Here is a 9,120-nt window from a genome sequence, read left to right on the forward strand (position 1 = left end):
AGTGGGTGATCTTTGTGCAGCTGGAGTAGATCAGTGATCGGCCTCACACAAACTTTTCTAAGAGCCTGCTTGAGAGCACAGCTGATAGGAGTCAATCATTTATATGGAGTTGCAAGCATACACACAGACAATATAAGGAAAAGCTAGTGTACTAGTGGAAAATCTGGGGGATCATAGTCCCTTATCACCTTAATGAAGCATTTTCCCACTTGCTCCCCACTCCTATGGCTGTCAGTCGTTTTCCTTTAGCTTCCTTGTATATTGAAAATTATCTGTTTCCTGTAGCAATCCTTCCCCATTCACATACCCAGGAGCTTGTGAATAGCAGGAATTACATCTTAATTTACTTTAACTTTCCAGAGCCAAGGCGATCAACTACTGACACCGTGAACTGGAATAAAGGTGGCCCTGGCACTAAGAGAGGATTTGGTTTTGAAGGTTTTGCCATTAGTGCTGGAAAGAAGGAACCAAAACTCCCACACAGTCCAACAGAGCCTTTGGGGCATCCAATTCTTCTTCAGGATTTGGAGAGTCAGCTCCACCACAGCCCCCTTTTTCCTACAAAATTACATCTAAACAGACAGACTTTGATGAAGAAAATGCTTATTTTGAAGATGAAGAAGACTCTAGCAATGTCGATTTACCTTACATTCCTGCTGACAACTCCACTTCCCACCAGCAATTCCATTCTAAGCCAGCAGTTTCTGACAGTGATAAAGATCCCTTGGAGGCATTCATGGTTGAAGTGGAGGATCAGGCAGCTAGAGACATGAAGAACCTTGAAGAAAAGGACAATGAAAGAAAAAACATAAAGAAATTAATTCCAATATATGGCAGAAAATCCAATTGCTGGTGTGGTTCAGGAGGAGGAGGAAGATGACCTGGAGTATTACAGTGATAGAAATCCAAAAAAATCTTCCAAAAAAATCCTTGATCTTCTTCCTCCCATTGATCATTTGGGGATTGACTATCTACTATTTGAAAAAAATTTTCACAATGAACATAAAGAAATAACCAACCTCACCCTACAACAGTTAATAGGTCTCCAGCATAAACTCAGTCTTTGGGTTTCTGGTGCTGCACCTCCTAGACCAGGAAGTAGTTTTGCTCATTTAGGTTTGAGGAACAATTTATGCACCAGATTCGGAAATTTGAATACATGGAATCCATTCCAATACAATGCCAGGGTGTGCGTGTGGCCTTAAGTGGTAGAGACATGAGTAGTATTGCCAAAACAGGCAGCCTTTATCTGGCCCATGTTGATTCATATAATGGGACCAGAAGGAATTGGAACCAGTTGATGGACTAATTGCAGTGACTGTGTATTTGTGGGAGCTTGGCCACAGATCCAGGCAGAACATAAGCAGTTTGGGAAAGTCTATGCGCTGGTTTGAGCTATTAATGTATCCTAGAAAAGCCATGTCCTTTAATCCTCATTCAATATTACTGGGTGGAATCTTTTTGATTGTTTCCATGGAGATATGACCCACCCAGTTGTGGGTGGTAACTTTTGATTAGATTGTTCCCATGGAGATGTGTCTCCACCCGTTCAGGTAGGGTTGCTCCCTGAAGCCTTTTAAGAGGGAACCATTTTGGAAAAAGCTTAAGAGCCATGAGAGCCCCAGAACCAACAGAGCCTCAGGAATGCTGTTGAAGAGAAAGCTATCAGATTCTTTCCAGCTGAGAAAGAAACCCTGAACATCTTGAACCAAGGAATCATTCCCTGGATGCCTTAGATTGGACATTTTTGTAGCCTTGCTTTAATGTGGACATTTTCACAGCCTTAGAACTGTGAACTAGCAACTTAATAAATTCCCTTTTTTAAAAGCTGCTCTGTTTCGGATATATCACATTCTGGCAGTTTGCAAATTAGAACACCATATAATCTTGATCAGTGGCCATATTATGGAGGAGGGAGCATGTGGGAACAGGCCCGGGCTCCAAAAGAAGGGGCAGAGATTGTTGTGTGTACCCCAGGTTGATTAACAGATCATGTGAAGAAGAAAGCTACCAATCTTCAAAGGGTCTCTTACCTTGTGTTTGATGAAGCAGATAGAATGTTTGACATGGGTTTTGAATACCAGGTGTGATCCATAGCAAGTCATGTCTGTGGTGACATACAGGCTCCTATTCAGTGGGTAATTTTGGAAGATGATTGAAAAAATGGCCAGAGTTACCCCTACTGACCCTATTTTTTTTTTTTTCTAACATGGGCAGGCACCGGGAATCAAACCCGGGTCCTCTGGCATGGCAGGCGAGCATTCTTGCCTGCTGAGCCACCGTGGCCCACCCCTATTGGCCCTAGTTGAGTGGTGCAAGGAGATATTGGAGAGGAAAATGAAGAAGTGACACAGATTGTGGAGATTCTTCATTCTGGGTCTAGTAAATGTAACTGGCTTACCCGGTGTCTGGTGGAGTTTACCTCTTCGGGGAGTGTCCTTTTATTTGTTACTAAAAAAGCCAATGCTGAAGAGCTAGCTACTAGCCTTAAACAAGAGGGTCATAATCCTGGGCTGCTCCATGGGGACATGGGTCAGAGTGAAAGAAACAAAGTCATTTCAGACTTTAAGAAAAAGGACATCCCAGTCCTGGTGGCTACAGATGTTGCAGCTTGTGGTCTGGACATTTCTTGAATTAAGACTATTATTAACTATGATGTGGCATGAGACATTGATCCCCACACCCATAGGATTAGCCACACAGGACAGTGGGCAGGAAGCCTGTACCTTGCTGACTCCAAAGGACAGCAGTTTTGCTGGTGGCCTTGCCCGGAACTTGGAAGGAGCCAATCAACACATTTCCAAGGAACTCCTAGATCTGGCAATGCAGAATGTCTGGTTTCGGAAGTCCTGCTTCAAAGGACAGAAATGCGAAAAGCTGGACATTGGTGAAGGAGGCCTAGGCTACAGAGAGCAGCCTGGCCTAGGTTCTGAGAAGATGGATCAGGGAAATAATAACAATATAAGGAGCAATTATAAGGCCTACAAGCCTTCCACAGGAGCCATGGGAGACAGGCTGACAGCAATGAAAGCAGCTTTCCAGTCACAGAACAAAAGTCACTTTGTTGCTGTCAGCTTAAGCAATCAGAAGGCTGAACGCTTTGCTGCTGGGGCCAGTGGATGGGCTAATGCAGGGAGCTTGAATTCCACCCCTGCTATTTCAGTCCAGCAGGGCCATAACAGTCCAATTGGTCCCATTGCCTGTGCTGCCAAGGGCATCCCAGGATTTGGCAATATTGGAAACCTCAGCAGTGCCCCATTGACCTACCCTTCTGCTGGACCCCAGGGAGTCAACAGCACAGCTTCACGGAATAACAGCCGAGAAGGGATTGGGGGTGGCAATGGGAAGAGAGGGAGATATATTGAGAATCAGGGTGGTAGCCATTACAATCATGGAGCAAATGGCATTCAACATGGTGATAGCCCACGTCATGGAGATGGTGGTCACCATGGAGATGGATACCGCTACCCAGAAAGCAGTAGCCATCATGCACGATGAACAGACAGGGGGAAGTGGAGGCCGACATAGGGAGAGCTAGAGTGGAAACAATGGTCAGAATGGTGAAAGCAGGAAAGAAGGTTGTAATTGTGAGAGCAAGGTGGACAGCAACAAGATGGACAAGATGGACAGCAAGACAGCTGATGGCTTTGCTGTGCCTGAACCACCCCAATGCAAGAAAAGTCAATGGGACAGTTAGAAGTTATGTGCTGAAGCTTGAAATCAATCGTCCTTAATTTTATTTTTAGGTTTTCGTACCTTGATATCTCAGGGCTGGGGTGGGTCCCAAAGTACAGGGACCCCCTGCCCTTAGTGGACAGCTGGAGCTTGGAGACATTACCCCTTCATCTGAATCATTTTCTGATGTTTTGTTGGGCAGCAGCGTTGGTCCTGAGGAGCAGTCTGGGAAGATTCTTTTGTTGAGTTGTCATAGTGAGGATATGTTGGAAGACAGGACTTTCCTTGAGGGCACAAAACTCACTCTGCATTTGTATAATTTGTACCTTATATTTTTTACTAAAATGTCACCACATAAACATTTACAAACATAATTATTTTTCTTAGTTGGGTGGCCAGACAGTCTCCTTTAGAAGTTGGCTTCTGCAAATGCAATTCACTGAGGTGTTAGGGATGAGTTTGGGAAGCAGTTTGGGGGTTCTAAAAATTTGCAGGGAAGGAAGATGTCCATGATTGTAAATGGAAGTTGATGTTCATATTCCTTAGCAAGGTTTGTATCCAGCCCTGAGACATGTAGGAAGAAACAGTCTTCCAGCCCTAGGCTTTGAAGAGTCCCAGATCCATTATGATTGAAGGAGGAAAGGTGATCCTGGAAACAGTTTCAGAATTCTTCCAGGTCTGAAATGTTTTGTTGCTAAATTAAAATAACAACAACAACAACAAAAACTCCACCACTTTTAAAGTGTCTTCTATTTCTTCTCTCTCACTGTATTTTTTTTAACTTGCCACCGTGGCAGAAAATATTTTGCTGAACAAATTTTGATGATTTTTTGTTCTATCTTGCTTATAAAAGGAAAGGAAATATGCAAATTTCAAATTTTGTGACTTTGTGAAGGTTTCTTTAAGATGTTGTTCTAGTTTGCTAGCTGCTGGAATGCAATATACCAGAAACGGAATGGCTTTTAAAAAAGGGAAATTTAATGAGTTGCTAGTTTACAGATCTAAGGCTGAGAAAATGTCCCAATTAAAACAAGTCTATAGAAATGTCCAATCAAAGGCATCCGGGGAAAGATACCTTGGTTCAAGAAGGCCGATGAAGTTCAGGGTTTCTCTCTCATCTGGAAAGGCACATGGCGAACGCAGTCAGGGCTTCTCTCTCGGCTGGAAGGGCACATGGCAGACACAGCGTCATCTGCTAGCTTACTCTCCTGGCTTCTGGTTTCATGAAGCTCCCCGGGAGGCATTTCCCTTCTTCATCTCCAAAGGTTGCTGGCTGGTGGACTCTGCTTCATGGTGCTGCAGCATTCTCTGCTCTCTCTGAGTCTCTCATTCTCCAAAATGTTTCCTCTTTTATAGGACTTCAGAAACTAATCAAGACCCACTCAGATGGGTGGAGACATGTCATCCCCTAATCCAGTTTAACAACCGTTCTTAACTAAATCTCATCAACCAGGGAGATGATCCCATCACAGTCCCAAATACACAGCATTGAATAGAGACTATTCTACCTTTAAGAAATGGGATCCATATTAAAACATGGCTTTTCTTAGGGGGCATACTTCCCTTCAAACCAGCACAGATGTGCATTCCTTTCTGCTTATTCTAGTAAATGTTTTCGCACTGGGGGAAAAAAGGTCAAGAAATGCTAAAATGAGGTACATAATTCAACCTACCACAATGTCACTCAAGGGCACAGGATTGAAAGGGAGTCCTAGGATTCATTTGGGATATTACCTGATTTCTGGCAAGAATGTGACTAATTCATTTTTGGATTGGTGGATTAACTCAATATGGAAAATCTCCAATTTTCATTTACATTATTAATTTCAGTTTTGGGTTTCATAACTCTGGCCATTGGGAAAAATGTTCAATTCCCCTAGAAATAGGTTTCACACACAGTAGATACACATTAGATTTATCAAGGTAAACACAAGTTAAATGGAATGAATTAGCCAGGAAAGTAGGGAGCTGCCAATCTTCAAATCCCCTATAATACCTGGCACAGAACATTACAGATAGTAGATGCCAGCTAAATGCTTATTAAATTGAACTGAACTGAAATGCAGGGGAAATGTTGCTGCATTTGCAAAGAGCAGTTTTGCTTTGTGGCTTCATTGCTGTCATTTCATTTTCTGATATCAATACTTAGATTCCATTAAAACAAATTTATGTGAAACAAGAAAAATGCTGATCTCTGAAGGTCCTTCAATGATTCATTCAACAAATATTTACCCAACACTATGTGTCAGGCCCTGTCCAAGGTTCCGAATGTTTTAAATGTATACTTCTATGTCTTAAATAATAGTATGTAATAAACAGCCCAAATTGATTCCATGTAAACTAACTGAAAGCTCCTAATGTGAGAGTTTTTATAAGATGCTGCCCAGAGAGTCTGCTATGAACTGAATATGGTTTTTATATTCTTTACTGAATATGGTCATGATTCTTCAATACTACTAGTAGTATAATGCTAAATCTCTTAGCGCTACCTTTAGGTAACCTGCACCTGCCATCCCCAACGTTAAACTTATGGAGTTAATAGTGAGTTAAGAAAGGCAGGCTGGTCGTTAGAAAGAATAATAGACTAGGAATTCAGAAACTGGGCTCTGAAGTGGTGTCACCTCAGCTAAGTCACTTAATCCCATAGAAATCAGTTTCCCTACATGCAAAATGAAATGAATCAGAGAAATGTTAAAGATTCTTTTTAGTTTGATAATCTAAAGCCCAATTACATTAAGGAGATTTAAATAAATCTAAATTCTAGGAAGAAGATAATGAACTCTACATTATAGAAATTCTGGTTCAATTCCATTTTTTTGAGATTGGAGTTACATTTATTGAAATGAAGGCTCTGTTTGAGATTTTTAGTTTCTAAATGAGACAAGGTATATATACAAGAAAGACTGAAATAGAGGTTAGGCTTAAAGGCCTGATGCAATCATTGCAAGGCTATTTATATAATTTTTTGGTTTTTTTTTTAAATTTCAGGAACTGCAGTCATTTTATCGACTCCAAGTTATAGTTTTCATCTGGGTTTGTTTTACACTTTTTCTTTTTTGGGAAAAATAACAAATATACAAAAAAGCAATACATTTCAAAGCACATCACAATAATGAGCTGTAGAACAGATTTCAGAGTTTGGTATTGGTTATAATTCTACAATTTTAGGTTTTTATTTCTAGCTGCTCTAAGATATTGGAGACTAAAAGAAATATCAATATAATGATTCAGCAATCATACCCATTTGTTAAACCCTATGTTCTGCATAACTACACCATCACCTTTGATCTTTCTCCCACTCTTTAGGGGTATTTAGGGTATGCCTATTCTAACTTTTTCATGTTGGAAGGGGCTGTTGATAATATGGAATAGAAGGATGGAAATGGTTGATTAAAAAAAAGGGCCTGGCCCCCTCCGGATTTCAGGACTCATCTGGTCCAGGGACCCAATCTGGAGGTTGTAGGTTTCTGGAACCTTTGTAGAATCTTATATAACGCCCTAGGTGTTTTTTAGGATTAGCAGGAGTGCTTTTGACTGGGGTTTGGCACTTATGATAGGTAGCAATGTCTACCGAAGCTTTTGTAAGTGTGACCTCCAGAGCAGCCTCTCAACTGTACTTGAACTCTCTCAGCTACTGATATCTTATTTGTTATACTTCTTTTCCCCCCGTTCAATTCTTTTTTTAAAGATGCAATTCAATCTCTTTTTACTGTGTTGTGACATAAGGACCTCTTCGTCGAATATAAATATAAATATATAATTTTTAATGGGCACCAAGAGCACCGAGTTTACGGGTGATTCAATTCCTCTGTGCTTTCCCAAATACCCTGGATGATTTGGCTACACCATGGATTTCTTCACTTTCCTTTAGAAATTTTCTTTCCAAATGGGAGAGGGGTTGAAAAGGAGGTAGAGTGGCCGAGAGCATATGTACGTTAGCACAAAAATCTAATGCTTATTCTTAAATTTAAGTTAAAACGATCCCTAGTAAAAACCTTCATGTTTGTGATTGTATGGTCCTTGTGTGTCCAGCTACAAAGTTTCAAACGTTGAGGAGGAGATTAATCTGTAAATGAATTTTAGACAACTCTGCAGATAACTCTGGGCACTTAAAATAAGACAGCAAACCATAGGAAGAGATGCCTAATCCATTTTTTTTTTACAGTTTGAATAAAAAGAACATTACAACGAAAAAAGAGCTCGACCCACCAATGACCCTGAGGAGCAGGACACCTGCCCAGTCATTAGGGATAGTAGAACCACGGGAGGACCCAATTCTTGCTGTGGGAAGGACTAGATGAATGATTAAGCGGATTTCCTTCTATTTTAGTGGCTTTCGACTATATACTGCGAGTGGAGACCCATCCAGGCCACCCGACTCTCTCTCAGATGGAAAAAAGCCGTAAACCAATAAATCTAAAATGTTTGAGATATTACTTTTTAAAAAGAGTTGTTTTTATTCAAGCTTTTCATTAAAGGCAAAGGTCTTAACTGTCGCGAACCCACCTCCCACGCTCCCACCCCGCGCACTCGGCGAACCAGGGTTGCACCTCCAGTGCGGGATCCCAACTCCAGCGTCCGGCCCCCGAAGCCGGGGGGTGTGCAAGAGCCTCCAGGACTCTCAGGGCGCGCTCCGATGTCTGGCGCTGGGGAGGGCGTGGGAGTGGTTACCTAGGAGCAGCCAATCAGCAGCGAGGACCGGCGGTGGTGCTAGTGACGTTGCTCTCGCTTCTCACCGCCCCACTGCGGGATGAAGCTTAGCGCCTACAGACACGCGCACTCGCGAGCGAGGGGCGGGGGAGGAGGGGCCGTAGGGTCAACCTGTGCCGGAGCGCGGTGGAACGATTGGCGGGGAACAGTGCGCGTGCGCACGGGTTCCCGGGAGCCAGCGGGGGAGGGGGGGAGCAGGCGCCGGGGGCGGATCCCGCGCGCGCACGCGCGCGCACGAGAGGCCGGCCGGCGGCCGCAGGCAGAGGGGGCGGTTCCTCGAGTGTCCGCGGCCGCGGGGCGGGCAGGCGGGCGGCAGGTGCCGCCGCGGCCGCCGCCGCAGCCTCCCCCTCGCTCCGGCCTCCCTCTTCCTCCGCCGGCGATGAACTGGGCCCCGTTGGGGGCCGCACCTGCCGCCTGCCCGTCAGCCCGAATCTACCGGCTTGACCTCGGCCTGGTCGTGGGCCCGGCCCCCGCGGCGCGGCCCCTGAGGAGAGCGGCGGCCTCCTCCGCTCCGAGTCCTCGCCCCGGGGCCGTGCGGGGAGAGCGCCCGACCCTCCCCTCCCCCGCCCGCCGTCCTCAATGTCTCCCCGGCGGGCAGGGGGCTGCCTTGGAGACGCGCTGAGCGGCACCCCCCAGAGGCCCGTCGGCAGCAGCAGCGGCGCCCGGCCCGGCGCCCCGCAGCCTCCCCCGGCGGCGGCGGCGGCGGCCTGGAGGACCCGCGCACCCGCCGCCGCC

General features: G+C 44.7%; 1 pseudogene; it reads left to right on the top strand.

Annotated features, from left to right (window-relative positions):
- The first annotated feature begins 224 nt into the window (after nucleotides 1-224).
- On the top strand, nucleotides 225-3,697 carry LOC143668778 (ATP-dependent RNA helicase DDX42 pseudogene; annotated as a pseudogene).
- Nucleotides 3,698-9,120: the final 5,423 nt, after the last annotated feature.

Source organism: Tamandua tetradactyla, chromosome 25 (assembly GCF_023851605.1).
Source record: "Tamandua tetradactyla isolate mTamTet1 chromosome 25, mTamTet1.pri, whole genome shotgun sequence".
Classification (NCBI taxonomy): domain Eukaryota; kingdom Metazoa; phylum Chordata; class Mammalia; order Pilosa; family Myrmecophagidae; genus Tamandua; species Tamandua tetradactyla.